The sequence below is a fragment of the Lithobates pipiens genome, unplaced genomic scaffold (assembly GCF_037356315.1).
Source record: "Lithobates pipiens isolate NorthernLeopardFrog02 unplaced genomic scaffold, aLitPip1_a1.2 Scaffold_19, whole genome shotgun sequence".
Lineage (NCBI taxonomy): Eukaryota > Metazoa > Chordata > Amphibia > Anura > Ranidae > Lithobates > Lithobates pipiens.
In genome coordinates this window covers 578,828,884-578,856,508 of record NW_027507764.1, presented here as the reverse complement: position 1 = coordinate 578,856,508, position 27,625 = coordinate 578,828,884, and the positions used below count along the sequence as shown (strand labels likewise).

Below are 27,625 nucleotides of genomic sequence, written 5' to 3'. Positions count from 1 at the left end.
CTTCAAGTATCCTATGCGTTTCGGAGAAACTAAATCTTCTTCAGGGATTATGTACAACTGTAAGATATAATCTATTAAAACAAAGAATAGAGTATGCATTAAACAAAAGAATTCTAATTTTATAGAGAAATACATGAAATGCTTCACTATTGTAATTATCACTTACATTCTCAAAACAGTGTGTTGTAAAGACATTCCATTTTAAAAACACGACGGAAAGCCAGGGTAGTTGTTATTGGTAATTGTTCTGCCCCCTTGAGGTCTTCCCATCACTTCGATAATATCTTGCCAGTTTTGTGGCCTGTTCTAAAGAAAGGGGCCAAGACCCCCCACAATGGTGGGCAGTTGGAGCTTTTGGGCTCCCACCCGGAAAAGACACTGTGGCAAATCTGAACAGTCCTAGGCGTGGCCTGGCGCGCGAGAGCGAAGGAAGCCTGAGACGGAGCTCCGGTACAGAGCAACGGCCTTTGCAAATCTCCGGGACTAATCGGAGCACCATGGGCAGACTCACCAAAGGGGGAACCCAACACAACCACCCACGGACACCGGGATCGTCTAAAAGTAAAGCGATCCCGGACATTTTCCTATCCCAAGGACAGGGAAGGAGAGGCCCAGCGGAGGCCAATATGGCGCAGGCTAGCACGAGGGAGGAGGAGGAAGAGGACTTTGACACAGAGTCCCTAGCGAACTCCGAGGAGCTGGCAAGACACCCTTTACCACCTGACCATCCTCTTACACATGCAGCAATGATGGAGATTGCCGCGGACATTAAATCTTCCTTTTCCACGGCCATCACTGATCTTAAAGCAGATATCATAATGCTGACTGGGCAAATTACGGCGGGGCAGAGAGCGGGCAGACAGAGGGACAGAGCTCTTCAAAGGCTTGAGGAAGTCTCACACCAGCATTCCCTTCATCTTATTAACGTTAACAGACATTTAGAGGACCTGGACAACAGGGGATGGAGGTCAAACATTAGAGTCAGAGGAATCCCTGAAACAATCGTCCCTGACCAAATCAGACCAGTACTCTGCTCAGTATTCAACAGGCTTCTGGAAAGGCCTCAAGAATCCCCCATTGAATTCGATAGAGCACACAGGGCACTCAGACCTAGAGCTCCTGACCCTGCTCCACCTCGTGACATTATCTGCTGTCTCACAAGTTTTACACTAAAAGAAGAAATTCTTCAAAAAGCGAGACAAAGTGACCAGATACTCTTCAACGATGCTTCAATTCAGCTATTCCAGGACCTCTCCCCCATCACCCTCAGGAATAGAAAAGCCCTCAAACCACTCCTTGATGTACTCAGGGAGAAAGGTATACAATATAGGTGGAAATACCCCTTCGCCATACAGGTCTTCTACTACCCGCTTTTTGTAATTCCCTACAAGTCGAGCAAATTGAGCTACCAGAATGGTACCAAAAATTTAAGCTCCCTCCCCCGGTCTCTGCCTTAGCTTCCCCCTCTCACATCTCGCCGAGCAAATCGCCATTTGTCAAGGGGGTTAGGTGTAAAGAAACAGAAGCTGTACGACAACTTCAACCTCTCTACGCCACCGCATAAAGCCAGCAAAATTAGAGACTGCCGCTGAGGACATTCTCAATTCCCCTGGCCTGAAGACCTATTCCTATCATTTTCTTACCAATATACTGTTTTCAAGCATTTTTTCTAACCATAAGGTAACACTGAAAACCTATCTTAATACCTTCCATACAACATGACTTTTCAAGTTCTGACCACTAGATGGCAGCATCCGGTAACAAAAGAGCTCTTGAAATTACACTTTCCTCTTATATTATCTCCCTAGACCAAGTGAAATAACTTTCTTTTTTTCTTACAAGCCACACTCAGACATCACACCGTGGACCCTCTACAAAACACCGGAGACCATCTTCACACATCCAGAAAGCTGATGCCTGAATAGTGGTCACCACGGTCCTCCACGTCGAAGACTTACCTGCTTAAACGAGGATTCACTGAGGTACACCACTATACTGACTGTGCCTTATGATGAACCCATAAAGGTAAAATCTTTTATTTTTATCATCCATTCCTTTTCTACACCCGCTTTGGAATGCAACAAACCACCTGGCAGAGATCACCATCTTCTCCTTGATCAAATTACAGGTCATAACCACTCAGGTTTCCTTTTTCTTTAGATCCCCAACTCACAGAACTTAAGAAACCCTAACCACCTTTACTCTAATTTTTTGAATTACTAAAGGATTAAGCTTCCACCTTAAAGGGCCTCAGTTATATCTTTAAAGGTCCGGCCTTCAGCCATCAGACTCCATGAGAGTGGCACGATGAATTGGCTGCATAAGAACAGTACTTACTACTCTTTTAGGATACCCAAAACACTACAAACCTCCACTTACGGGCGGTCAGAAGAGTACTCTACCACCTTAGCTGGAGGGGAAACTTTTCTAGATGGTATTATTACTACGGTTTTCCATACACATCCTGCTTAATTTACAGAACTTTCCCCAGTCTTCAGGACCAGTGGATATGCCCAAAGTTTTGAACATTTTGTTCACCCGGACTTTATAACACTCTGATTTTTCTTCTTATCTAAGAGATAAGTTGCTCTTCCGGTTTTTCATGACGTTTAATTGTTCTTTTTACATATAGTTGTTATTTAATTATTGCTTTTGTATAAGTAATTGCTCTCAGTGGGTCCACGCCACGTTCCCCACAGAGAATCACTTTCCTTTTCACATACTTGTTTAAGGATTATATCCTTTCATAAACATTTTGTTACAGATATACAGACGTTAAGTTGATTGATACTACACTTACGTCACTTACGTTACCACTTTCTTCTCTCCGTTTAGACCTTCTTTTCTTTCTTTTCTCTCTCGCTCAACCCTCTTCTTCCCCTCACCTAACCTTTGCTCTTCTACTTCCATTTCCTCCACCCTTTCCCTCCTTTCCTTTCCCCCCTTTCTTTCCAGATTCTAACTATGGCATACCTAGAACTAGGCAAACTACCTACCATAATATCACAAAATGTAAATGGTTTAAACATCCCTACAAAAAGACATAAATTACTACATGAACTCAAAAAAGAGTAACCCACAGATTGTATTCTTACAAGAAACACATTTTATCAGCTCACAGGTTCCCAAATTAACAAATAATCTTTTCATACAAGCATATCATGCAACAAACTCACATGCCAAGACAAAAGGAGTCTCCATACTCATAAATAAGAACTCTAAATTAGATATTCAACACCAACTAATAGACCCAGGAGGCAGGTATCTATTTCTGAAGGGGACTATAAGCGATAAGCCGATCACACTGGCAAACGTTTATTTTCCCAACTCCTCTCATGTAACATTTTGCAAACTGATAGTAGACGAGTTTAAAGGCTTTGCAGAGGGTTGCATCCTTCTGGGAGGCGATTTTAACATCCCCTTAGAACCTAGTATAGCTTATCCCATCCTAAAAAAAATTAAAGGCCTTTTGAAGTCCCTCACCCTTATTGACACCTGGAGATCACTAAATCCCTCGGAAAAAGATTTTACGTTTTTCTCTTCTGTCCACAACAGGTATTCCAGAATAGACCATCTTTTCATCACACAAAGAGACATTCAAAATTTAACTAAGGCCAGAATTGGTGCAATTGGCCTCTCTGACCATGCCCCGATAGCAATTAAACTCAATCTATACAACAATCGCCCCTCCTCTAACTGGCGATTAAACCCTTCACTTCTGGCGGATCCAATTGTTCAGGCTCAAATCCTCAAAGCACTGAAAGATTATTTCTCTGAGAATAACGACCATGAAATCTCCCCAATGACAGTGTAGAAAAGTGTCATAAGAGGAGAACTGATCAAATGGGGAGCCAGAAAGAAGGAGAAAGAAAAAAACATACTTGACCTAGTCCAAAAAATTAACAGACTTGAATTAAAACATAAAAGATCTCTAGCCCTTTCGAGCCTAACATAACTTACATCAACCAGGAAAGAACTCCAAGATCTACTCGACAATAAAACTAAACGGAACTTATTCTTCCAAAAATCCTTATATTACGAACACGGAGATAAGGGAGGGAAACTCCTAGCTAGAGCACTTAAAGACACCTTGAACTCAAACAACATTTATAGGATACGCACCAGAAATGGTTCTATTACTCATGATACACGAAAAATAGCAGAAACATTTCATAATTATTATTCAAACTTATATAACATCCCGACACAAACAAGAAAACAATCAGGCCTCTCTACTAGAGATCTAGCATTCTCCTCTTACTTAGCTAAATGTGCAATGCCTTCTCTACAAGCAGCCGATACTGAAACCCTAGAATCATTGATCACCACAGCAGAAGTTTCTAAAACTATTCATGACCTTACAAACGGGAAGAGCCCGGGCCCAGACGGTCTGACAGCCCAATATTATAAAACCTTTGAACACACCCTAGCAGAACATTTGGCCACAGCATTTAACTCCATTATATCAGGTAGCAGACCTTCCAATGAATTCCTAGCAGCACACATAACCATCATTCCTAAACCTAACAAAGACCCCTCAGAATGCACAAACTATAGACCCATTTCACTCCTCAACCTGGACCTTAAAATTTTAACTAAAATTATCGCCAACAGACTAAGACCACTCCTGGGCAATTTAATAGGTCCTGAACAGGTAGGCTTTATGCCCAACCGAGAGGCTAAAGATAACACTACAAAATCCATTAATCTGATTCACAGGATGAGGCGGGGGGGTCGAGAAGGCCTTCGACCGCGTCGCCTGGGACTTTATGTTCAGGGTGTGCGAACACATGGGATTCGGACAAAACCTAATGAAGTGGATCCACGCTATCTATGCAAATCCCAGTGCCAACATTAAAGTGAATGGCTCTCTCTCCAATAAAGTCTTAATCAAAAATGGCACAAGACAGGGATGTCCGCTCTCACCCTTGCTCTTCATCCTGTCGATTGAACCACTAATCAGAACCATAAACAAACAAGAAGCGATTCATGGAGTTAAGTTACATGACAAAGAATACAAAGTCGCGACATACGCAGACGATCTGCTTTTTTACATTACACAACCACACATATCAATCCCCAACCTTCTGAAAACATTCCAAGACTTCAATCACCTATCCAATTTTAAAATAAATCAAAAAAAAATGTGAAGCTTTAGGCTTGAATCTAGACACGAAAACAGAAAAGCTGACAAAGTCCAACTGCCCGTTTAAATGGGAACCAAACTCCCTGACATACCTAGGGATTCATCTCTCCCAGGACCCACATTCATTATACTCAATCAACTTTCAACCTCTTCTGACAAAAATAGAATCAGACCTAAAAAGATGGACAAAAGGGAGGTTTTCTTGGTTTGGCAGGGCTGCGATCCTAAAAATGGCAGTACTGCCAAGACTCCTATATTTGTTCCATACCCTCCCGATAGAGATTCCGGAAGCTTTCTTTACTCGACTCTCCCGCATACAAAGAAAATTTCTATGGGCAAACAAAAAATCACGCATTAAACTCACATACCTACATAAATTAAAACAAGAGGGAGGGATTGGACTACCGGATTTCAGGAAATATTACCAGGCCGCACAATTATCTAGAATTATAGATTGGCACTGTCATGCTAATCACAAAGACTGGGTTAACCTGGAAAAGGCATATTCCACCTTAGATATATCACACCTCCCCTGGTCAAACTACCCAAATCTCCCGCTCTCAATTAAACAACACCCCACTATTAATAACACACTAAAAATTTTCTAAAAGGTGGCAGTTCCCCTAGGATTATCCTCAAGTCCAGGCCCTCTCTCGACCCTAGCTAACAATCCAGATTTTATTCCCGGTCTCAATAACCCCAAGATGTACGCTATCTTCCCCTCTGACCCCCTACTAATAACAAACTGCATTCAAAATAAGAAGCTGAAATCTAGACAGGATATAAATAGGGTTCTCCCCTCTCCCTCCCTATCTGAATGGTCATATTTACAAATTCATGACTTTATATCCAATAATAAACACAAAGACGCAATCTTTAGACCCATGACCCCATTTGAACTTATCTGTCTAAAAAAAAACCCAATCAGAAAAACAACATCTCTTCTATACAAATGGTTACTGACCCAAAATAAAAATGAAAGAGATACATACAAATCCAAATGGGAGAGAGACCTCAATATTCAGATCTCCACCAGACAATGGGAAAAAGCAAACGTTTTCATCCACAAATGTGCACTTAGCACAAGAATGCAAGAAATCTCATATAAAGTCTGCACGCAGTGGTATATTACACCACTCACCAAACACTACTGGTCCCACCAACATTCTAGGGTCTGTTGGAGATGTGAATCAGAAACTGGTACTTTCTTCAACATTTGGTGGAATTGTGAAAAACTGAGACCCTTCTGGAATCAAGTCCGACACTGGACCAACTATATCTCAGGTTCTCACGCAATTCTCGATGCTGCATGGTGTTTATTACACATAAACAACCTTTCCTACAGAACATATAAAAAATCCCTGATCAGACATTTCCTTAATGCAGCTAAATACCTGATCCCAATGCACTGGAACTCACACTCCTTACCTTCAATTAGAGATTGGCTCCACAAGATTCAACATATCTATGATATGGAAGAAATCATTGCTATCAAACAGGGCTCTATCACACAATTTGGGCAAATTTGGGAGCCTTGGCGAAATTTCTCCAAATCAAAGATATTCCATACCCTCACGACATGATATATAAACCCTATCATTTCATTTTTTCATTTATAGATTGTATTTGAGAATGTGTTTCTAAGATCACTAATACTGGTTTATCATTGTTACATTCATTCTGAAACCTGTGTCTGGTAATTTTAACTTTACCTTATCCTTGCCAGGAGTATTACTCCGCGAGGATATAATTATTTCCATTATACCTTATATTTTTGTCATAGTTAATATACTCCCCTCATTATGTGATTTCAGCTTTTAATTATCATTCTTGTGATTACAAGTTCGAGAACTATGTCCATAATTTTCATATTGTTTATCTTTATTTGATACAATTTATTTTCTGTATCTACTTTATTCTTTCTAATAAACTTTATTGTGAAAAAAAAAAATAAAGAAATAAAAAAAAAAATATATATTAAAAAAAATGAAAATATATCATGTATAGAATATTGTAACTACAGAATTTTTTTTTATATATTTTTTAATATTAAAATTTGATGGTTTTCATAAAATTTAGTTTCTAGTTTAAATCATCACCACCAAATTCCTCAATTATGCATAAATAAAATATTATAAAGATAATTTTTCTAGATTGTTTTTTTCGGATTTGTTAGTAATATTTATTTTATCATTATTTGTATTTACTTAATTTTTTTTTTTTTATTTAAATGTTCAGGAAAAAAAATAAAATAAATAAATAAATAAATAAAATAAAAAAAAGCGGACTAATTTGCATAAAATTTAGTTTCTAACTTAAAGTGGTTGTATACCCACTTTTTTAACTTTTACCTACAGGAAAGCCTATAATAAGGCTTACCTGTAGGTAAAAAAAATATCTCCTAAACCTGTACGGTTTAGGAGATATTCCCCTCGGTATGCGCCGCTGACTGCAGCGGCGCATGCGCACAAGGGGGTTCTCTCCGTGAAAATCCGGCAGCGCTCATCCGGCCGGATTTAAATCTCCCGCGCGCATGCGCGGGAGTGACGATATCGCGGCTCCGGCCACTCACAGCGCCGGAGCCGCGATACCCGGAAGAGACGCCGAGGGAGCATGTCGGCTCCCTCGGCGTGGATCGGGCGAGATGTCGGGGCCTCGTTCTAAGGTAAGTATTTCATAATGAGCTAGTATGCGGTGCATACTAGCTCATTATGCCTTTTGCTTTGCAGGTTTTAAAAAAAATAAAAATAAATTGCGGGTTTACTACCGCTTTAAATCATCACCACCAATAAATTCCTGAATTATGCATATATAAAATGATATAAAAATAATTTTCTAGATTATTTTTTCCAGATTTATTGTTACTGTTTATTTATTATCATTATTTATATTATACTATGTTTTTATTTAAATGTCCGAGCATTCTAAATAGTCGTTAATGAATATAAAAGTAAGTTGTCAAATGCCAAAAAAAATTACATTTATATATACAGTATACGTACATATATATATATCTATATCTATCTAATATAGACCAACCTTAGCTGGATACTGTGTCACATACGTCCATCCGTCACGGCATCCACCAACACAATGTGGAGGATGTCGGACGGCAGAGGCTTGCATGCTTTTAAGGCGATTCCTGCCCAATCAGCTATGCCTGTTAATTGCAGCAGCTGATGGGCAGAAAGAAGGACTGAGGCTAGACTGCCTCCTGGGTGGGGCACGCACACCCCTGTCCACGGCGTGCGTGCATATTAGACATGTGCGATTTGTTTCGTACGAATCTGAAATTCTTATTATGAGGGGCTCCCGCCATCCCTGTGCTATGCTGACTTCCCCCTGGGGCTGTACCCCTGCTGTGCTCAGTATGTCAGTACAGCACAGGAATGGTGGAAACCCCTCATAATGAGCACAGCAGAGGTACAGCCCCAGGAGGAAGTCAGCATAGCACAGGGATGGTGGGAGCCCCTCATAATAAGCAGCCCCAGGAGGAAGTCAGCATAGCACAAGGATGGTGGGAGCCCCTCATAATAAGCAGCCCCAGGAGGAAGTCATCACAGCACAGGGATGGTGGGAGCCCCTCATAATATGCACAGCAGAGGTATAGCCCCAGGAGGAAGTCAGCACAGCACAGGGATGGTGGGAGCCCCTCATAATATGCACAGCAGAGGTACAGCCCCAGGAGGAAGTCAGCATTGCACAGGGATGGTGGGAGCCCATCATAATAAGCAGCCCCAGGAGGAAGTCAGCATAGCACAGGGATGGTGGGAGCCCATCATAATAAGCAGCCCCAGGAGGAAGTCAGCACAGCACAGGGATGGTGGGAGCCCCTCATAATATGCACAGCAGAGGTACAGCCCCAGGAGGAAGTCAGCACAGCACAGCGATGGTGGGAGCCCCTCATAATATGCACAGCAGAGGTACAGCCCCAGGAGGAAGTCAGCACAGCACAGAGATGGTGGGAGCCCCTCATAATAAGCAGCCCCAGGAGGAAGTCAGAACGGCACAGGGATGGTGGGAGCCCCTCATAATATGCACAGCAGAGATACAGCCCCAGGAGGAAGTCAGCATAGCACAGGGATGGTGGGAGCTCCTCATAATTAGCAGCCCCAGGAAGAAGTCAGCTAAGCACAGGGATGGTGGGAGCCCCTCATAATGAGCACAGCAGAGGTACAGCCCCAGAAGGAAGTCAGCATAGCACAGGGATGGTGGGAGCCCCTCATAATAAGCAGCCCCAGGAGGAAGTCAGCACAGGGATGGTGGAGCCCCTCATAATAAGCAGCCCCAGGAGGAAGTCAGCATAGCACAGGGATGGTGGGAGCCCCTCAAAATAAGCAGCCCCAGGAGGAAGTCAGCATAGCACAGGGATGACGGGAGCCCCTCATAATGAGCACAGCAGAGGTACAGCCCCAGGAGGAAGTCAGCATAGCACAGGGATGGTGGGAGCCACTCATAATAAGCAGCCCCAGGAGGAGCAGGCGAAAACTGGACCAGCGGTGCATGGCAGACAATCCGCTTCTCTCTTTCTCATCTAATGAAAAGTTGTATTTCGGATAGGAAATTCTTCAACGGAATTTCATATTTTGGATAAAAACCAAACTTCCATCAGCATCGACTCATTATATTGAGGTATATTTTTGCCTTTAAATTCATCGTAACGAACGTTGATACAAGTTAACGAACCTAACAACAATTCGTATTTCGTACGAAACGAAACGGAATTTCGGACACGAAATACGAAGTACGAATTAATTTTAATACGAACCGTAACGGAACAAAACAAATTTATTGACGGCGCCCATGTCTAGTGCATATGCGCACGCGCGTCGGTATGAGGACACGCCCACTCCACCCACCGACACAATGGGCTTCTCTTGCCAGACTGCGCATGCAGTGGGAGGACGGTCACTGATGACATATGCGGCCAGCCTTTCCCTGCAATGCTGCCACAGGTAAAAAGAACCTGGGTGGCTTAGTGTGCTGGGCGCTATCCTGTAAATAAAAGCCCAGAACTCCATAGGGGAGGCTGTAACCGAAAATGCTCTTTTGGAGGGGGGAATAGTCAAGGGGGCTAGAGAAGTTTTTATATACATGAAAAGATTCCCACAATTCATGAGCATAGATCACGAAAATAGACACATAAATTCATGCGATTTACATGGAAAGGCAACATACATGTCAATATTGATCAAAATGCATAAAAAACAAGGTGTACAATAAACAAGGGCAAGTGCATTATATTGATACAGGGGCAAATACAGAAATTCATACAATTTGCATAGAGAGGCATTACGTACATGTCATCGATCAAAGTATATAAAAAATCTAAATATACATATCAATAAACAAGGGCAAGTACATCGTATTAATACAGGGGCAGGTACATCCGGTATGGAAATTAAAAAATACAAAACATACATAGAACCAACGTATTGCCTCATAGAATATATGTTGGGGTGTTTTCTTTCCAAAATGGGGTCATTTTGTGGGTAATTTCACTGTCCTGGTGCTCCAGGACCTTCAAAAGTGTGATAGGTAGGAATGAAATGTGATGTGTCATTTATGCTCCTAGAACGCCTGAACGTATAACTTCAATGTTTGTCCTCTCTATGTGATCGGGCTGTGTAAAAGTCCTACACATGTGGTATCGCCATACTCGGAAGGAGTAGCAAAATGTGGTTTAGGGTGTAATTTTTTGCTATATACATGTTAGAAATATCTTATAAATTGACAACCTTGTGTAAAAAAAAAAAAAGCGTTTTAATTTTTTTCCACATATTCCAAAAACTTCTGGAAAAAAATGAACCGTTCAAAAGACTCATTATGCCTCACAGATTATACGTTGGGGTGTTTTCTTTCCAAAATGGGGTCATTTTATGGGAAATTCCATTGTCCTGGTACTCCAGGGCCTTCAAAAGTGTAATAGGTGGTTGAGAAATGAGATGCGTCATTTTTGCTCGTAGAACGTCTGAAGGTACTACTTGATTGTTGGTGTTCTGTATGTGGCCAGGCTGTATAAAAAAGTCTCAGACATGTGGTATCGCCATACTCGGGAAGAGTAGCAGAATGTATTTTGGGGTATAATTTGTTGTATGCATATGCTGTGTGTGAGAAATAACCTGATAATGACAATTTTGTAAAAAAAATTAATAATAAAAAAAATCTTAAATTTTGCAAAGAATTGTGGGAAACAATGACAACTTAAAAAAACTCACCATGCTACTTACTTAATACCTTGGGATGTCTACTTTGTAAAAAGGGGTCATTTGGGGGGTATTTGTACTTTCCTGACTTGTTAGTGTCTCAAGAAATAAGATACACCTGATGTACTGAAGGCCTGATCAGATGTGACCAATTTTCAGTGATTGGCACCATAGTTTGTAGATAGTGATGGCCGAACGGTTCGCCCGGCGGTCGTTTTGCGGCGAATTTCGGCTGTTCGCGATTCGCCCGATCGGCGGACTATTGCCGCCGTTCGCCCGGCGGACTTCCGTGTTTACTGTGTAAAAGAACTTTGACCTATGATGACACATCCATCATGGGGTACAGTACAGCCAATTGAGACATTACAGCACATGGACACTTGGACATTCCCCCTAACTTATAAATAGACCCGATCTGGCGGCCATTTTACATTCTTTCTTCTGTCACTATAGGGAGAGGTTGCTGTGTGGAGCAGGGAGAAATTGCAGTGACCCAAATCGCTAACTATTTGGTACACAAAAGTTCTTTTCAGGACTGGTATAGGTGTTAGGTGTAGTTCAGGATATAAGTTTGAGGCAGTGCTGTGCTAGTGATTGTTGCAGCAGTCTGAGTGTCTTTTGTCAGTTTAGAGAAAGGGACAGGACGGTGTGTGCTGCAGGGAGAGTCAGTTTAATCATTAGCTGTTACTATCAGGTCCACAAAAGTGCTATTCCAGTAACCAGTTATTGTACCAGCAGCCTCTGTTTTGTCAGTTTATATAGGGACAGGCAGGAAGTTGTGTGTGAGGCAGTGAGGGTCAGTTTAATCAGTAGCGGTTACTATATTAGGTCCACAAAGGTTATTTTCAGGACTGGTATCAGTGGTATGGTAATAGGCTTGTACACGTATAATATTCCTTTCTTCCAAATATAGAAAGAATATTATACTTGACTGCTGCCCTTCTGCTGCAGTCTGCTAATCAGTCACAACCTACTTGTTCCACAAAGGTCCTTATAAGGACTGGTAAGGTATAGGGTACTACAGTACATAGGGTTGAGTGAGGTACAGTCTGCTATTCCTTAAGGACTGGTATAGGTCCACAATACATAGGGTTGAGGTGCACTACTGCTGACCTCTGCCCTATACTGCAGCAGTCCTTCATCAGTATAGGGACTGACGTACAGTCTGCTAATCAGTCACACACAACCTACTTGTTCCACAAAGGTCCTTATAAGGACTGGTAAGGTATAGGGTACTACAGTACATAAGGTTGAGTGAGGTACAGTCTGCTATTCCTTAAGGACTGGTATAGGTCCACAATACATAGGGTTGAGGTGCACTACTGCTGACCTCTGCCCTATACTGCAGCAGTCCTTTATCATTATAGGGACTGACGTACAGTCTGCTAATCAGTCACACACAACCTACTTGTTCCACAAAGGTCCTTATAAGGACTGGTAAGGTATAGGGTACTACAGTACATAGGGTTGAGTGAGGTACAGTCTGCTATTCTACAAGGACTGGCATAGGTCCACAATACATAGGGTTGAGGTGCACTACTGCTGACCGCTGCCCTATACTGCAGCAGTCCTTCATCAGTATAGGGACTGAGAGTTTTGTCACAGGTTCATTTAAAAAATGACAGGCAGAGGAAGAGGCAGGCCCTTCCGCAGGGGTGGTAGGGGTAGGGCAGGAGCAACAGGCTTGAGCCAAAGTGGGAAGTTGCAGAAGGTGCGTTCAATTACTTTAAAGGACGCACCAGACTTGGTTGAGTGGCTCGCTCAGCCTTACTCTTCTGCACCCTCCTCATCCTCTCGATCTGCACCCTCTTCTTCACTCTCTGCTATGTGCACCGCCAAAGACACTACCACCAACAACACCACAACCACCACATACCTTCCGCTTGAGTCACAGGAATTATTTTCCGATCCATATCAAGACATTTCTGATGCGCAGCCACTCTTGGTATTGGATCAGGAAGAGGAGGTAGCAACAACCGCTATTCAGCAGTCTGACGACAGTACCCAGATCAGCCCAAGGAGGAGGTTGGTCCCCGCTGTTGCTGCCTACTCCGAGATCTCTACTTATAGCGGTGGGGAAGGTGACGTCGATGATGACGTGTCTAGTAATGTCACGTGGGTGCCCACAAGAGAGGAAGAGGAGGGGAGTTCAGAGGGAGATATGGACCAGCAGATAGGGAGGAGAAGCAGGAATAACTTACATTGCACAGGAGGGACAAAGCAGACTGCAAATGTATCAGGAGCGAGTCATCGACCATGTATGGTCACATCTGGAGCTCCCAGGACACCGGCACATGGCTCCGCAGTGTGGGCTTTTTTTAACGTGTCCGCTGCTGACAATAGCGTTGCCATCTGTAATCTTTGCAGTCCAAGCATTAGTCGCGGTAAACCCAACACTCACCTAGGGGCGACCGCCTTAAGAAGGCACATGAGCAGCCATCACCGAGCCCAGTGGGAGCAACGGAACACACAAAGCCACACTCCAGGCTCTCACCGTCCAGCCTCGTCTTCTACTTCTCCTTCTCCTCTCTCCTCACAATTGTCCTCCACTCCACCTTCCATCACGCCAAGCTCGCGTTTTTCTGCAAAAAGGCAGGCTTCCGTGGGCCTAATGTTCGAGCGTAAAAAAATGATGACGCCGTATAACCCTCTTGCCCAGCGGTTGATGGCTGGCTTGTCAGAACTCATAGCCCGCCAACTACTGCCATATAAACTGGTGGATTCGGAGGCCTTTCGTAAATTTCGTAAATTTGTGGCCATTGGAACACCACAATGGAAGGTCCAAGGAAGGAAGTATTTCTCAGAGAAGGGCATCCCAGAGCTATATGGCCATGTTATGGCCAAGTGAATGTATCTCTGGCACACAGTGTCGGTGCCAAGATACATCTGACCACAGACACCTGGTCTAGCAAACACGGGCAGGGTAGGTATATCACTTTTACTGCCCACTGGGTGAACCTTCTGACGGCCGTCAAGCATGTAAACCGTGGCACCCGTGTAGATTTGGTTTTACCGCCACGGATTGCATGCAGGCCTGGCTCCTCTTCTTCTCCTCCTCCTACTCCATCCTCCTCCCTCTCCTCCTCGGCTGACTCCTCCTTTTCCGCTGCTAGCGTCTCTTCCGCTGCGCCGCCCAAGCTCCCCAGAACCTATTCGACATGCCAGGTGAGACGTTGCCATGCCGTGCTGCGTCTGTTGTGCCTGGAAGCCAAGAGCCACACTGACCCGGCACTCCTTTCAGCTTTGCGTTCACAGGCAGATCAGTGGCTCAATTTGACAGTTGGTAAAGTGGTGTGTGACAACGGTGCCAATCTGCTTAGCACATTGAAACAGGGCAAAATCACGCACGTGCCATGCATGGCACACGTCTTAAACTTGGTCGTGCAGCGATTCCTTGTCAAATAACCTGGGGTCCAGGACATCTTGCGGCAGGCAAGGAAAATCTCGCCCCATTTCAGAAGATCTTACACGGTCATGGCTCGCCTTGCTGACATTCAGCGGCGACACAATCTGCCGGTCAGATGTCTTATTTGCAATTGCCCCATGTGATGGAACTCAACCTTCTATATGCTTGATAGGCTGCTCCAGCAGAAACGTGCAGTTAACGTCTACCTGTATGAACTCTGTGGCAGAACAGGTTCTGGGGAGCTGGGTTTTTTTTCACCGTGCCAGTGGCTGCTCATGCGCGATGCATGCAGACTTCTGCGCTCATTTGAGGAGATCACCAAACTGGTCAGTCGCAGCCATGGCGCCATCAGTGACATGGTACCTTATGCCTTCTTTATGGAGCGTGCATTGCGTCGTGTCATTGATGAAACTGTGGAGGAGCAGGAGCGGGAAGATGAGGAAGTTGCAATGCTGGGTGAATTCCCAGGGGGGGCTACTCTATCTGAGACAAGTGGACAACAGCAGTCTGAAGAGGAGCCAGAGGAGGATGGTGCCAGGGCGGATGAGGAGGAGCAAGAAGAGCACGCTTTAAACCTTTCTGGGACCCCTGTTGTTGTGCGTGGATGGGGAGAGGAGAATGAAGAGGACGACATTATCCTGGATGATGAGCATGAGCCAGGCCACCACACCGCTTCCAGTTTAGTGCAAATGGGGGCCTTCATGTTCCAGTGTTTTAATAGGGACCCCATATAAAAAGTATAAGGGTCAAGGACCAGTACTGGGTGGTAACGTACTTAGACCCCCGGTACAAACACAAAATGGCAGAAATGCTACCGCCGTCACAGAGGGCTGTCAGACTGCAGCACTTCTAGGCCTTGCTTCGAGAAATGCTGCATTCTGCTTTTGCGTACGCTGGCAGAGGAGCAATTCCCACTCCCAGAGAAGGAGTTGCGGGTACCAATCCAACAGCGCCTGCAAGAAGAGGCCAGTTTGAAGATGTGTTGGTGACTTCGGATATGAGGTCATTCTTTCAGCCGACCCATCGACAGGTGTCATCTGGATCCAGCATCAGGGAACGCCTAGACCGTCAGGTGTCCGACTACATCGGGTTAACGGCCGATGTGGACGCTCTGAGGAGTGATGAACCCCTGGACTACTGGGTGGGCAGGCTTGACCTCTGGCCAGAGCTTGCCCAATTTGCAATCGAACTGTTGGCTTGCCCCTTGTCCAGTGTCCTGTCTGAAAGGACGTTCAGCGCAGCAGGGGGATCGTGACCGATAAGCGTACTCGCCTAGCTCACGACAGTGTTAACTACCTCACATTTCTAAAAATGAATGAGGCATGGATCTCGGAGGAATTCAACACATGTGACCAGTAGACCATGTATATGTCTATAAACAATTTTTTTAATCAAGCACACAGACCTTCTTTCTTCATTTGGCTCACTTCCTTGTCCAAAAAAAAACACACCGTACTATATGCCCGTACCCTCCTCTTTGAAGAGGTTGAGCGGTGTCATATTTCTACTGGGGCTGCTTATTATGAGGGGCTCCCACCATCCCTGTGCTGTGCCGACTTCCTCCTGGGGCTGCTTATTATGAGGGGCTCCCACCATCCCTGTGCTGTGCTAACTTCCCCCTGGGGCTGTACCTCTGCTGTGCATATTATGAGGGGCTCCCACCATCCCTGGGGCTGCTTATTATGAGGGGCTCCCACCATCCCTGTGCCGACTTCCTCCTGGGGCTGCTTATTATGAGGGGCTCCCACCATCCCTGTGCTGACTTCCTCCTGGGGCTGCTTATTATGAGGGGCTCCAACCATCCCTGTGCTATGCCTATAATGAGGGGCTCCCACCATCCCTGTGCTGTGCTGACTTCCTCCTGGGGCTGCTTATTATGAGGGGCTCCCAGCATCCCTGTGCTGTGCTGACTTCCTCCTGGGGCTGCTTATTAAGAGGGGCTCCCACCATCCCTGTGCTATGCTTATTATGAGGGGCTCCCACCATCCCTGTGCTGTGCTGACTTCCTCCTGGGGCTGCTTATTATGAGGGGCTCCCACCATCCCTTTGCTATGCTTATTATGAGGGGCTCCCACCATCCCTGTGCTGTGCTGACTTCCTCCTGGGGCTGCTTATTATGAGGGGCTCCCACCATCCCTGTGCTGTGCTGTCTTCCTCCTGGGGCTGCTTATTATGAGGGGCTCCCACCATCCCTGTGCTATGCTGACATCCTCCTGGGGCTGCTTATTATGAGGGGCTCCCACCATCCCTGTGCTATGCTGACATCCTCCTGGGGCTGCTTATTATGAGGGGCTCCCACCATCCCTGTGCTATGCTGACATCCTCCTGGGGCTGCTTATGAGGGGCTCCCACCATCCCTGTGCTATGCTGACATCCTCCTGGGGCTGCTTATTATGAGGGGCTCCCACCATCCCTGTGCTGTGCTGACTTCCTCCTGGGGCTATACCTGTGCTGTGCATATTATGAGGGGCTCCCACCATCCCTGTGCTATGCTCATTATGAGGGGCTCCCACCATCCCTGTGCTATGCTCATTATGAGGGGCTCCCACCATCCCTGTGCTATGCTCATTATGAGGGGCTCCCACCATCCCTGTGCTATGCTGACTTCCTCCTGGGGCTGCTTACGGTGCAGGTGTCAGTGCTGTATATCACGGTGCTGCTGTCAGTGCTGTATATCACGGTGCTAGTGTTAGTGCTTTATGTCACGCTGCTGATGTCAGTGCTCTCTATCACGGTGCTGCTGTCAGTGCTGTATATCATGGTGCTGGTGTTAGTGCTTTATGTCAAGCTGCTGATGTCAGTGCTCTCTATCACGGTGCTGGTGTCAGATGACTCTATCACGGTGCAGGTGTCATTGCTGTATGTCACGCTGCTGATGTCAGTGCTCTCTATCACAGTGCTGCTGTCAGTGCTGTATATCACGGTGCTGGTGTTAGTGCTTTATGTCACGCTGCTGATGTCAGTGCTCTCTATCACGGTGCTGGTTTCAGATGACTATCACGGTGCAGGTGTCATTGCTGTATGTCACGCTGCTGGTGATCATCTCCTGCACCCTCTTCTTTGCCTACCCTGGTCCCTGACCTTCCCTCTCCTCCATTGCCTTAATGCGCTCCACAGTCCTGAATTGTCACAACAATTTCCCATATAAAAAAAGAATGCTTGTAGTTGTCGATCCCAGATTCACCTCATACATGTGTTATGTCATTGGCCATGTGGTGGGACTATGTTTGCACAGCTATTAATTATTTTGTGGCTGCAAATTTGACCTGTAGGTTTGCAAAGTTTGCCTCCCATTGAAGTCAACGTTCCGGTTCGCGAACTATCGGCCGCGTTCGTGGTCCGCGTTTGCGAAACGTCCAGTCGGAAGTTCGTCCATCACTATTTGTAGACTCTATAACTTTCACAAAGACCAAATAATATACACTAATGTGGGTTATTTTTAGCTAAGATATGTAGCAGTATAAATTTTGGCCAAAATGTATCAAGAAAAATAATTACTAATTAGCAAACATTTCCGTGTACATCGACAAGGTTTCAATGCCCAGGAAGGATGACTCCCACTCCCCCAGGTACAGGTTGGCGTAGGATGGGGCACAACATGTCCCCATCGCTACTCCCTGCACCTGGAGGTAGTGGGACTCATTAAACGTAAATACATTATGTTCTAAAATAAACTCAAGCAATGAAAGAATGAATTCACCATAAATAGGGTCTATATTCTTGTTTTTTTGTATTACATGTTTCATTGCTGCCATGCCCTTCCCATGAGGAATCGAGCTGTACAATGATTCGACATCTATTGTCACTAATATAGCATTGTCTGGAATATGTAAATGATCAATAATTTGTAGAAAATGAAGTGTGTCCTTGATAAAAGAGGGCAGGGCAGCAACGAAGGGTTTGAAGAATTCATCTACCAATTGGCTTGCATGTTCACTAAAAGCACCCACCCCGGAGATAATTGGTCTCCTTGGTGGGTTATGGGCGTATTTGTGGACCTTTGGTAGTGCATAAAATGTTGGTGTCCGTGGGAATTCATTTTTTTTGGGCATTTGACAACTTACTTTTATATTTTTATATTTATACGACTATTTATAATGGCCGGACATTTAAATAAAAACATAGTATAGTATAAATAATTATAATAAATAAACAGTAACAATAAATCTGGAAAAAATTATCTAGAAATATTATTTTTATATTATTTAATATTTGCATAATTCCGGAATTTATTGGTGGTGATGATTTAAGTTAGAAACTAAATTTTATGCAAATTAGTCATTTTTTTCCCCCTGAACATTTAAATAAAAAGAAAAAAATTAAAGTAAATACAAATAATGATAAAATAAATATTAATAACAAATCTGAAAAAACAATCTAGAAAAATTATCTTTATATTATTTTATTTATGCGTAATTGAGGAATTTGGTGGTGGTGATGATTTAAACTAGAAACTAAATTTTATGAAAACCATCATATTATAATATTATTAAAAAATATTTTTTTTTTTTGTAGTTACAATTAGGGATGAGCTTCGTGTTCGAGTCGAACGCATGTTCGACTCGAACATCGGTCGTTCGTGCGTTCGCCGAATTCCGAACGTTTGGGCCGTTCGCGGCAAAATTCGTGTGGCCCACAATGCACTGCGATGGCGCAATGCATTGCTGTCTCACGATTGGCCAAGCATGCACTGTGACCCCGCATGCTTGGCCAATCGCAGCGCCAGTAGCGAGGAGAGCAATGGTTGGCCACAGGCATCCTGCCTGTGGCCAATCATAGCTCAGGCTGTGTAGTGCACGCCCCACACTATATAAAGCTGCCTTTCAGGCGGCCTCGTGTAGTGTTTGTTAGCATCTGAAGCAGTGGGTGTACCTTCAACACAGTTACACACCAATCGTTTTTGGCTGATTTACTATTTTGCTCTTGTGTAGTGGTTACTGTCTGTGCCCTAACCGCAGTATACACCACTATATTCACCTCACCTATATAGCTAGTGATCTAGCTTTAATAATAGAGCTTGCAGTCAGTAGTGTTAGTGCGTGCTGTCTGCGTGCTCTGTACCCAGTACACATCTGTATATACCCCTTTAACTCTGCTGTTTTCTTGTTATTGTCTGCGTGCCCTGACCGCAGTATACACCGTGATATTCACCTCACCTATATAGCTAGTGGTCCATCTTTAACAATAGAGCTTGCAGTCAGTAGTGTCACTCAGGAGATAGTGCGTGCTGTTTGCGTGCTCTGTACCTAGTACATACCGCTATTATCCACCTACATAGCTGTTCTCTATTTGGGCCCGATTGGCATCTGCGGGAGTTATTGGAAGTTGTGCGTGCCTCCAGCACAGCACAGTATACATCTGTATATACCCCTTTAACTCTGCTGTTTTCTGGTTATTGTCTGCGTGCCCTGACCGCAGTATACACCGTGATATTCACCTCACCTATATAGCTAGTGGTCCATCTTTAACAATAGAGCTTGCAGTCAGTAGTGTCACTCAGGAGATAGTGCGTGCTGTTTGCGTGCTCTGTACCTAGTACATACCGCTATTATCCACCTACATAGCTGTTCTCTATTTGGGCCCGATTGGCATCTGCGGGAGTTATTGGAAGTTGTGCGTGCCTCCAGCACAGCACAGTATACATCTGTATATACCCCTTTAACTCTGCTGTTTTCTTGTTATTGTCTGCGTGCCCTGACCGCAGTATACACCGTGATATTCACCTCACCTATATAGCTAGTGGTCCATCTTTAACAATAGAGCTTGCAGTCAGTAGTGTCACTCAGGAGATAGTGCGTGCTGTGTGCCTGCTCTGTACCCAGTACATACCGCTATTATCCACCTACATAGCTGTTCTCTATTTGGGCCCGATTGTCATCTGCAGGAGTTATTGGAAGTTGTGTGTGCTTCCAGCACAGCACAGTATACATCTGTATATACCCCTTTAACTCTGCTGTTCTATAAAAAAGGCATCTGCAGGAGTTAGTGGGTGTTGTGTGCCTCCAGCACAATATAAACTACCCAACTACTGTTTTACCCAACTCCCTTCAGGCCATTACCATGTCTGGAAGGCCAGCAAGGAGAGGCAGACAGGCGCGAGCCGATAAAAGAGGGCAAGCAGGCTCTGTGTCTAGAGACAACAGTGCTGGTCGTGGACGCGGTGCATTGTCATCAGCACGTGGCCATGGGACATGCTTGTCCTTCTTTTCTGCAGCTGGACATGTTGAACCGCAACATGCCAACGACTTGGTAGAGTGGATGACCAAGCCCTCTTCATCCTCCTCATCCTCTCTCACCCAGTCTCAGGGTAGTAGAAAAGCAGCTGCCAACACATCGTCGTCCCTCCTCTCAATGTCATCATCAGTGACTCCTTCCCTAGACCCACCACGTCCTCCTGAGGAGTCTCCTGAACTCTTTGAGCACAGTGTTGGGTACATGCTCCAGGAGGATGCCCAGTGTTTGGTGGGCTCTGATGATGACACTCAGCTAGAGGAAGGCAGTAGCGTGAGCGCAGAGAGAGAGGATGCTCAAGAAGCACAGCAATCTGGCAGTCATGTTCCACAAGCTGCAGCATACTGCCAGGTTTGCTACAGCGATGAAGAGGGAGGGGATGATGAGGGCACTGACTCCACGTGGGTGCCTGGAAGGAGGGAGGAGGAGGAGGAGGAGGAGGAGGAGGCACATGTCCAACGAGGCAGGATGCCCTCCGGGGGCCAGCTTAGGGGCAGCACACTGACTGAATCACACCGCAGAGCTCCGCCTGTGCAGAGCGCTTCCTCTGCGCAGAGCGCTTCCTCTGCGCGTTATTCTAAAAGTTCTTTGGTGTGGGCCTTTTTTGAGACGAGTGCATCAGATCGCACCGCTGCTATTTGCAACATATGTCTCAAGCGTATCTCACGTGGCCAAAACATCAGCCGCTTGGGCACCACATGCTTGACCAGACATATGTTGACCTGCCATGCAGCTCGTTGGCAAGCATACCTCAAGGACCCACACCAAAGAACAAAGCGGACCTCTCCTTGCTCCTCATCAGCTGGCATCTCCAACCCCACTAGACCTTCAGTCCTCTCTGAAACCTGCTCTGAGAGGAATGAAGGTGTAGAATTAGGTGTGTCACAGCCAAGTGCTTCCGGGAACTCTGCTAGTGGTACATCCACGTCTGATTATAGCAGGCAAATGTCCCTGCCCCAGCTGCTGGACCGGCGGAAGAAATTTACTCCCAGCCATCCACATGCCCAGCGGTTGAATGCTAGCTTGGCTAAATTGCTAGCACTTCAACTGCTGCCTTTTCAGTTGGTAGACTCGGCCCCCTTCCGTGAGTTTGTACAATGTGCGGTTCCTCAGTGGCAGGTCCCCAAACGCCACTTTTTCTCACGGAAGGCGATTCCGGCTCTCTACCGGCATGTGGAAGGCAATGTCCTTGCCTCGCTGGACAGGGCGGTCAGCGGTAAGGTGCATATTACCGCTGACTCATGGTCCAGCAGGCATGGACAGGGACGTTACCTGTCTTTCACGGCCCATTGGGTCACTCTTCTGGCTGCTGGGAAGGATGCAGGACAAGGTGCAGTAGTGTTGGAGGTTGTTCCGCCACCACGCCTCCAAAATGCTACTATTGGTTGTGACACACCTCTCTACTCCACCCCCTCCTCTTCTTCTTCCTCCATGGCCTCTTCCAGTGCTCTGTCCTCAGAACCAGCGGTGCTCCGTAGGCGTTGCAGGGGCTACGCAAGTACGCAGGCAAAACGATGCCATGCCGTGCTTGCGCTGGTTTGTTTGGGGGACAGGAGCCACACTGGGGCGGATGTTTTGTCAGCTCTGCAGGGGCAGGCCGAGAGGTGGTTGACGCCACGCCAGCTTAAGCCAGGAATGGTGGTTTGCGACAATGGCACCAACCTCCTCTCCTCCCTCCGACAGGGACAACTGACCCATGTGCCCTGTGTAGCTCACGTCCTTAACCTGGTGGTGCAGCGGTTCTTGGGCAGGTACCCCGGCTTACAGGATGTCCTGAAACAGGCCAGGAGAGTCTGTGTGCATTTCCGCCGATCATTTAATGCCTCTGCTCGGCTGGCTGAGCTCCAAAAGGAGTTGAACCTGCCCAAGAACCGCCTTATATGTGACATGCCCACCAGATGGAACTCAACATTGGCCATGCTGCAGCGGCTGCACACGCAGCAGAGGGCCATCAATGAGTACCTGTGCGACTACGGCACCAGGACAGGGTCAGGGGAGCTTGGTTTTTTCTCACCACGCCAGTGGGGCATGATCAGGGATGCATGCACTGTCCTGTCACCGTTTGAGGAGGCCACAAGGATGGTGAGCAGTGACAGTGCATGCATCAGTGACACTATACCTCTTGTCCACCTCTTGGAGCATACGCTGCGTGGAATAATGGACAGGGCACTTGAGGCAGAACAGAGGCAGGAAGAGGAGGACTTCCTTGCCTCTCAAGGCCCCCTTTATCCAGACAGTGTTCCTGCTGTGCCACCCATCACACAGGAAGAGGGTGAGGAGGAGGAAGAGGAGGAGGAGGAGGATGATTGTGTCAGCATGGAGGTGGAGGCTGGCACTCAGCATCAGCAGCAGCAGTCTTATAGGGATGATTTACAGTCCCAAGAAACACGTGGACTTGTACGTGGCTGGGAGGAGGTAGCTGTGGATCATGTTGTCCTTAGTGACCCAGAGGACTCCGGACCGAATGCCTCAGCTAACCTACGCTGCATGGCCTCCCTGATCCTGCAAAGCCTGCGGAAGGATCCTCGTATTCTTCGGATCAAGGAGAGGGACCATTACTGGCTGGCCACTCTCCTTGATCCACGGTACAAGGGTAAGGTTGCCGACCTTATCTTGCCATCGCAGAGGGAGCAGAGGATGAGACATCTCCGGGAGGCCTTGCAGAAAGCTCTGTGCAACGCGTTCCCAGAGACTGGGAGGTCACAAACTCCTGGTCCTGGACAACGTGTTGCTGAGGCATCAGTCAGAAGGAGCGGTGGAGAAGGTGGCCGTCTGACTGATGCTTTCAGACAATTTTTTAGTCCGCAACCCCAAGGTATGATTGGTTCCAGCACCCATCGCCAGCGTCTAATTTACATGGTGCAGGAATACCTAGGGGCAAGGTCAGACTTGGACACCTTTCCCACCGAAAATCCTCTGGCTTACTGGGTCTTGAGGATGGATCACTGGCCAGAGCTTGCACAGTATGCAATTGAGCTACTGGCCTGTCCTGCATCCAGCGTTCTTTCAGTGCTGCTGGTGGCTTTGTTACCGATCACAGGGTGCGCCTGTCCACCGAATCAGTTGATCGACTGACCTTCATCAAGATGAATCAGTCTTGGATCACCCACAGCTACCAAGCACCTGAAGCTGATGTAACCGAATAATTTGTTTTGAAATACCACATCCCTTCAAGACTGCCTATGCTGATGCTGAGTGACTGTCCTGTTATGTTGATTGTCTATCCTCTTCCTCCTCCGCTGATATGTTGGAAGAACATTTTTGGTTCTGGGTGATGCCAGCAGCCCAATTTTTCTGCCCCTGTTTAACAGGGGCGTTTAAGTACAATTTTTGACGCAATGCTTTGCAGCAGGGCTAATTCCTGCAATAAAACTAGAGTGTATGGCAGAGGTTGCAGTGTGATGGCACCAGTGCCTAAGGCCCAATTTTTCTGCCCCTGTTTAACAGGGGCGTTTAAGTAAAATTTTTGATGCAATGCTTTGCAGCAGGGCTAATTCCTGCAATAAAACTAGAGTGTATGGCAGAGGTTGCAGTGTGATGGCACCAGTGCCTAATGCCCAATTTTTCTGCCCCTGTTTAACAGGGACATGCAATTACAATTCTTGATATAATATTTCACAGGAGGGCCCCTTCCTGTGCCCACCCAGAGTAACGGTGAGGACTTATAGTGTTGTGGCACCGGCACCACAACCACCAAAGGTCAATTTTTCTACCACTGTTCAACAATGGCATGTAATTACAATTCTTGATATAATCGTTCACAGCAGGGCGCTCCAGCGCCCACCAAGAGTCACTTTGAGGGCTTACAATGTTGTTGCAAAACCAACACCTTGTTCCGCCATTTCTGCAGAGCCTCTAGGGCAGACCCCTACTTTCAAACATCCAATTTACAAACATCTCCTACTTGCAAACGGAAGGAGACAACAGCAAGTGAGATGAAAAAAGATGGACGACAAAACAAATTATACAGGGGTGATAACCCTTCCCTATGTTTTCCAAAAAGCTTAAAAATAGTTTTTTCGACTGGAGCTACACTTTAAAAATGTACCAGTTGAAAATTACAAACAGATTCAACTTAACACAACAAACCTACACAGTCCCTGTCTTGTTTGCACCGCCTGTATACTGCTGTTCTGAGTATATAGGGCCCTTTTTTTTTTTAATATGGGTACGGGGTTCCCCTTAATATGCGTACGAAACCCAAAGGGGCTGGTAATGGGCAGGGAGGGCTACCCATGCCATTTTTCTGAATGATTTTCAACCATATTGCAGGAACCAGATATAACATTAAAACCGCAAGCAGTTTTAAATGGTGTTATTTCCGTTTAATGTCATTTTGTGCAGGGACTGTTCTAAACATGAGAAACACGTGGCACTTCACAGGCATACTACAGACACCCCCCAGGCACCATATTTAAAGGAATATTTCACTTTTTTTTTTCACTTTAATCGTCATTAAAATCAGTGCTCCCGCCAAAACGGTAGTTTTTAAAACTTTTTTTTGCAGTGACCCATGTCCCCTGAGGCAGGAGGCAGGTCGCCAAACCCTTTTTAGGACACTATCTTGCATATTAGCCGTTAAAATTAGCACTTTCCAATTCGAACGTTCGAGTCCCATAGACTTCAATGGGGTTCTAACGTTCGTACCTAACGCGGGGGTCGTTCGCAAGTTCTGGTGCGAACCGAACCGGGGGGTGTTCGGCTCATCCCTAGTTACAATATACTATACATGATATATTTTTATTTTTTATTACTAGGACTGTACAGTTTTGCCCCAGTGTCTTTTCTGGGTGGGAGCCCAAAAGCTCCAACTGCCCACCATTGTGGGGGGTCTTGGTACCTTTCTTTAATATCTTGCCAGTTTTGTGGCCTGTTCTATCGGAGTGATCCTATGGGAAGACCTCAATCATTTCAAAGGCTTTCAGGGCAGTCATTCACAAGTGGCTCTGAAGTTGGCTTACTGCACCAACAAACGCCAGGTACACAATTGTCCAACAAGGGTACAGTTCTGGAGGATGACCAGGTAGAAGATGAGGAGGAGTAGGAGGAACCATGTTCACAGCAGGGTGGCACCCAGACCAGCTCATGACCATCACTGGTGCGTGGCTGGGGGGATACAGAGGACACAGACAATACACCTCCCACAGAGGACAACTTTTCGTGGCCACTGGGCAGCCTGGCACACATGAGCAATTACATGCTGCAGTGTCTCTGCAATGACCACCGAGTTGCCCACATTCTAACTGGTGCTGATTACTGGGTGGCCACGCTGCTGGATCCCTGTTACAAGGACAATGTACCGTCCTTAATTCCATCACTAGAGCGTGATCGTAAGATGTGCCAGTACAAGCGCATGCTGGTAGACGCGTTGCTGGTGGCATTCCCCCCTGACAGCAGGGGCACAGTGGAAGCACAAGGCGAAGGAAGAGGAGGAGGAAGAGGCCGTTGACGCATCCGGGGCACCGCCAGCACCTCAGAAGGCAGGGTTAGCATGGCCGAAATGTGGAAAAGCTTTGTCAGCACGCCACAAAAACCAGCACCACCAGCTGATATGGAACGTGTTAGAAGGAGGCAGCATTTCACCAACATGGTAGAGCAGTATGTGTGCACACACCTACATGTACTGAATGACGGGTCTGCCCCCTTCAACTTCTGAGTCTCCAAATTGGGCACATGGCCTGAGATTGCCCTTTATGCCTTAGAGGTGCTGGCCTGCCCTGCAGCCAGTGTATTATCTGAACGTGTATTTAGCATGGCAGGGGGCGTTATCACAGACAAGTGCAGCTGCCTGTCCAGAGCCAATGTGGACAAGCTCACGGTCATTAAAATGAACCAGGCATGGATCCCACAGGACTTGTCCGTACCTTGTGCAGCATAGACATGTATACCGGCCTTACCCAGACATTGTTGTATTTTTGATCTTTCTCACCCTTTTGGGGTGTACCCTAATTTAAAAAAAATAAATAGAAAACAAAAACCAGTGTTGGCTACCTCATCCTCCTCCACCGCCGCTTCCACCTACACCGCCACATCCACCACCATCTCAACCTCCTAGGTCAAGATTATTATTATTTTTTTTTTATTTCAAAGTATTCTTTTTTGTATCACAACAAGAATAATACATTTGAAAGTGACATTCAGAATATCGATTCAGTCAAAACATAGAAAGGTTACAGGCAGCGCAACAAAATGAATCGAGTGTAACACGTCAGAGATATAAAACGCAAAATCATTTTAGACAGACAGGGTAGTGTTAGAGTGAAGGGTTGGTATTCCTGTTAATGGTCGGAGGTGTACCTCCTCCCTGGACACCCCTAATGGGAGCTAGCTGTGCCCGAGAGGAGGAACCTAACCACCGACCCCTAGGTGTGATTGTAAGGAGAGGGATGGAAATTACCATGTGTCTTTTTCCCTGAGTTAGGAATCCTTGAGTAGGTATCAGTGTTTGTCGTCTGCAAACAGGCCACATTTGTGAACCTGAGAGCCACATTGAACGCATTTGTATGTTGGGGTCCTGGTGAATGGAGATGGCGAGTGTCTCAATTACTATTGCAAAGATTAGCGGAGATAAAGGACAGCCTTGTCTGGTGTCTTTGGCTATATGTATTGGTTTGGAGTAGTGGCCTTGAAGCGTAA

At 45.9% G+C, this 27,625-nt stretch overlaps 2 protein-coding genes across 3 annotated transcripts in view; both read left to right on the top strand.

The window, feature by feature from the left end:
• Positions 1-27,625, top strand: part of LOC143997688 (transmembrane protein 276-like) — a 247,962-nt gene that overhangs the window by 193,361 nt on the left and 26,976 nt on the right. The gene's annotated exons all lie outside the window — the stretch shown is intronic.
• Positions 1,877-27,625, top strand: part of LOC143997685 (cytochrome P450 2C3-like) — a 145,587-nt gene continuing 119,838 nt past the window's right edge. Inside the window, exon 1 of one of the 2 annotated variants that reach the window (XM_077493442.1) lies at positions 1,877-1,982. The gene's annotated coding sequence lies outside the window, so the exon portion shown is untranslated. Of the gene's footprint in view, positions 1,983-2,003; positions 2,026-27,625 lie in introns of those variants that run through there. The other variant, XM_077493441.1, reaches the window with a different exon arrangement.